At 44.4% G+C, this 4,685-nt stretch overlaps 1 pseudogene; it reads left to right on the top strand.

Moving 5' to 3' along the window:
- Positions 1 to 1,288: 1,288 nt before the first annotated feature.
- Positions 1,289 to 4,283, top strand: LOC136493875 (uncharacterized; annotated as a pseudogene).
- The last annotated feature ends 402 nt before the right edge of the window (positions 4,284 to 4,685 follow it).

Genomic DNA, 4,685 nt, shown 5'->3' with positions numbered 1-4,685 from the left:
TGGTGTTGATATTTGAATAAATGTTGTAATACTGTAATGACTCTGTAATGTGATCCTGCTCAAAAATCGTGGATGATTCGGGGTTCCCCGTGGACACCCGACAGTCTTTTTAAGTTCATGGAAACATATGCATAGATGTCAAAGGTCGTCGGACAGTGACAAGTGCATGTGGGCCCTATAACTTAGGAGGTTCTGCCACACCTGCTGCTGGAGCTACACTTTTGAACAATTACATTAGAGTCACAGAGATGCCATTTGCAACACCTCTCTATTCTCTAGAAGCTGATGCTATTCTTAGATATGAACATAGAAGAAGCTGATGCTACGATTCTCCAACTAGAGCTACTCTGTTAGGTTAAAACAGAAGATGATGTCTTATTCTTCAAATAGTTCTAAGTTGTATCCATTTGATAGCAAAGTTTGTATCGACCGATTGCAAAGTTTGTTGGGCCCTTGCGTGCTCCCATGCGGAATCTGATTACCCTAGCTAGCGAGTCTAGTTCAATTTGGTGTTGGCTTGTCACATGTAAAACCTCGCCTCTATCTTTGGGGTTGATCTGCAATTAGTGACTACTGATGCACCTATCCACACTATTTCATCACCTCGTGTCTTTGGAGTTCTTTTTAAATGTTATTATGCTAGCTGTATGTGTCTAATCTGATCTTATCATGATTTTTTTTCTCTCGTTGCATATCACTATATTAAGGTAGAAATTTGAGGTTTACAACTCTCATGACTTAAAAGTGGCTATGCAGTGGGCTAGTCCTGCTTTCTCTTTGTTTGACTACTACTACTACAAGTACTACTACTACTACTACAAGTACTACTACTACTACTAGTACTACTACAAGTACTACTACTACTACTACTACTAGTACTAGTACTACTACTTGTACTACTAGTACTACTACTTCTACCACTAGTACTACTACTTCTACTACTTATACTACTTTTTTTCTTGCATCTCTTAGAACAAGGCACGAAATGTCGCAAACATCAAAGAGTGCATCCCGATGCCCCATGAATGATGAGCAGCCATCCCATGGAGAGCAAGAACTAGATGACCAGCTTACTCAAGAGCAGTTTGATAATGAGTTAGAAAAGGGTCTAGAAGTGATGCTTACTCAGGAGGACCTTGTCGATGATGATGATCTAGTGGGGGGAGCCTAGGGAAGAGAAGGCGGAGAGGATGCCCAAGGCAAAGAAGGGGATGATGATGACGACACCTCATCAGGGGGATATGTAAGTCATGCGGATCCTTTCCCACAAGAACCCAGATGGAGGCCAATGGAGGACGAGTTGGACAAGGATTTTGATCCGAACGACAAGGTACGGATAAAACCTTAGTAGCTTGTAAATTTGGCTAATGCTATGGCTTTATGTTACCTCTGCTAACACTTTTGACCTGCCAGATACACAGGTCGTCCCTACTCAACCTCTGAAAAGACGACGTCGGCCTCTGGCTCATCTTGCCAAACAATACGTAGTGGGGCAAAGGAGATCAGAGGAAGGAGCCATAGGTACTCACAATGAGGCCTCCGCTCCACAACCTCAGAACACAACCACGACTGAGACTGCCCAGCCAAAGAGGAAACGAGGAGGGATTAGAAAGCCAAACCAATATCATGACAAGGCATGCTATGTGATAACGGAGGTCAGACCAGATGGGTAGATCCTTGAGCCATATACATACAAGGCAAAATTCTGTAATCACATCAGGTTTGTAGTTAGAGATAAGTTGAACCCAACTATCCGTAGATGGAATCTTGTACCTATGAGCCAAAAGGTAGACCTATGGGAGAAGCTGAAGCAGAACTTTAGGTTTCTGGAGGGAATGCACGAGTTGGTACAACAAAATGCTTTTAAGATAATGGGGCAGAGCTTTTGACGTTGGCAGTCAGAGCTGAATAAGAACTTTATCCAACAAAAGTTAACTCCTTTCCACGAGTATGGCAACATAACTCCTAGTCAATGGGAGGAGCTCGTGGCTGAGAAGACTTCAGAGGCATCATTGTCCCTCAGTGCCCGTAACAGCGAGCAGGCAAAGAAGAACCAACACTACCCTCGTCTAGGCCCCGGTGGCTACACTGGCAAGCAAGAGGTCTTTAGGAAGATGGACACAGAGGCCAAAGCTGCCAGGAATATAGAAGTGCCAAAGTTAAAGCCACGCCTTAAATAGTGGATATACATGAGGAGTGTCGATTCATCCGGTAGTAGCCTCAAGTTTGCTAAGCCGGAGACCGGAGAGGTAGTATCAAAAATACTGAAACTTGCTGAAGACAAGGAGAAGGGCACATTCAACCCATCTAGAGAGAGGGACGAGCTTACCGTTGCCTTGGGAAACCCCGAGCACATAGGGCGCACCAGGAGGCTAGGGAAGAGGATGTCTTGGAAGCACAGATTCATAGAGGAGAGGCACATGTACAAGAAACATGGCAGAGACCGAGAGTCTAATCTTGAGCGTCAAGTGAAGGCTCTAGTTGAAAAGATGTTGGTGGAGAAAGGACTGTCTACGATGGAGCCATAGACACCAATGGGGCCATCCAGAGAACTGGCGGTAGTTGGCAGCCCTCCGGATGTTCCCAGCAGTCAAGGTTCCAATGCAACCGGAACCCCCGTCGATCACATTCGGGCACCAACCAGTTGCAAATTGGTGGTTCCGATGGGCAGGCAAAACGTGATCATTGAGGTGGCAACGAGCGTGGCACATCCTTCGGGCGGCACGTGGCACAATAGGGACATCCCGTAGGACTACACTCGGGTCGAGGTGCATACCATGAAGCCCGAGTTCATGACTTGGAAGATAGAACACCCTACTCCAGAGGGGCTCGTGTTACTCGGAGACGTCATGAACTAGTTCATCCTCTGGCACAGATGGGACATTGTATTGACCGAGTCTTCGCTAACTCCGACTGAAGTTCATCCTCTGGAGTGACCCATCGAGGACGGGGAGGTATACTCACCGGCCCATGACCATGACCACCACACGCTAGAGACTTCTCCACCTTGTACCAAGCAAGGGCATGATGACATGCCACATCCTTCTCCACCTCATATCGAGCATGGGCATGATGACATGCCACGTCCTTCTCCAGCTCGTACCGAGCAAAGGCATGATGAGATGCAACATCCTTATCAACAAGCGTAGACGATACATGAACAACAAGTGTCTCATGAACAGCAATTGCCTCGTGAACAGCTGATACATGAAGAACAAGTGGCCCCTAGAGTAGGTGATGCATAAGTTGACAAGAATGTGCCCGAATGGGAAGCTCGAAACAAAATCCCAATCAAGATAAGGCCATCATATGTGGGCATTAATGATGTCTCATCGGTGCACAAGTGGATGGCTCATGACCAGTTCAAGCCTAAGAACCAAGTAAAAGAATTCAGAGCACTAGCTTCTGAGGAGGGCACCACTGAGGAGGGCACCACTAGCAAACTGCACAAAGGGTTTAACAAGTATCCAACTGTTGATAACCTCAAATGGTCAAATGATTGCCCGGATAAATATGAAAAAGGCAAGAACTTCCTACCAAACCGAGTCATACAGTGCTTGCCACATGGAATGAGAAAGTTCCACGATTGGTACTTGCGTACTCAGATAACAGAACTAGAAATCTTACAAGCATGGATCCCTGCCGGCTCATTTGGAGCCCCAGGTGGGCAAATTGCCATTAAGTTTAAGGATATCCAGGCATGCTTCCACCTCAAACGAATGGAAATGAATCTGATTCGCATATGGTGCCTGTATGTCATTGCCCTCTCGATATGATATGAATGTAATCTTTTAATTTTGTTGTAACTAACCCACGCCGTAATTTGTAGAATGCAAGCGGACTTTGTGAAAAAGAGGTCAGCTCTGAAACACGGGTATATAGACCCTTCACCTATAGCATCAACAAATTTTAATTACCCTAAAGAGTGGAAACTAGATTGCAAAGAACTAGGAGTTAGAAAGACACTTAAGAAGAAAGAGGACATCAGGAACAAGAAAATATTGGAAGAGTCCCTCAAGGTTGCGGCATATATTGCCCTATGTTTTAAAAATCTTCAACAACACGATAATATATGGATACCATACCACTTCAAGTAAGTTCAATTGTATACTTAGCTTTGTTCAAATTACTTTGTTCGATGCAAAAGAGCTTATGTGTTCCTTCTATGACTAAATTCATGCAGCGATCACTGGATTTGCATAGGCGTCTGGCTCTCACATAGCATGGCATGGGTCTTTGATTCAACGGATTTCCCAGTCGAGACATACAAAGACTTCATAATGATTGTCAAGACGTATACATATTGACAATCCTCATTTTAGCTACTATGTTTGTATACATACTTGTAAGGTTCAATGTGGGATATTAACAAGTTGCATTTGCTAAAACCATTGGAACAGGGCATTCAGGCACTATGTCCAGGAACATAAGGGGAGGCATCATCCAAATAGAAAGGAAAAGTTGTATGTCAAAACTTTATGTGCGATAAGTGTCATTTACTTTGGTACTTCATATATTACGTGTCTGTCAATAGCATTACTTAACATCTCCATATGCAAAACACACAGTGCCCCAAGCAGAAGCCTGGGAGTCTACATTGTGGATACTACACATGTATTATGATGAGTACCATCGGTGGCTACAACAGAAACCCCAATCTGATAAATTTGAACCTCTTCGCTCGT

This window comes from Miscanthus floridulus, chromosome 11, assembly GCF_019320115.1.
Source record: "Miscanthus floridulus cultivar M001 chromosome 11, ASM1932011v1, whole genome shotgun sequence".
Classification (NCBI taxonomy): Eukaryota; Viridiplantae; Streptophyta; class Magnoliopsida; order Poales; family Poaceae; genus Miscanthus; species Miscanthus floridulus.
This window is presented reverse-complemented; position numbering and strand designations above follow the sequence as displayed.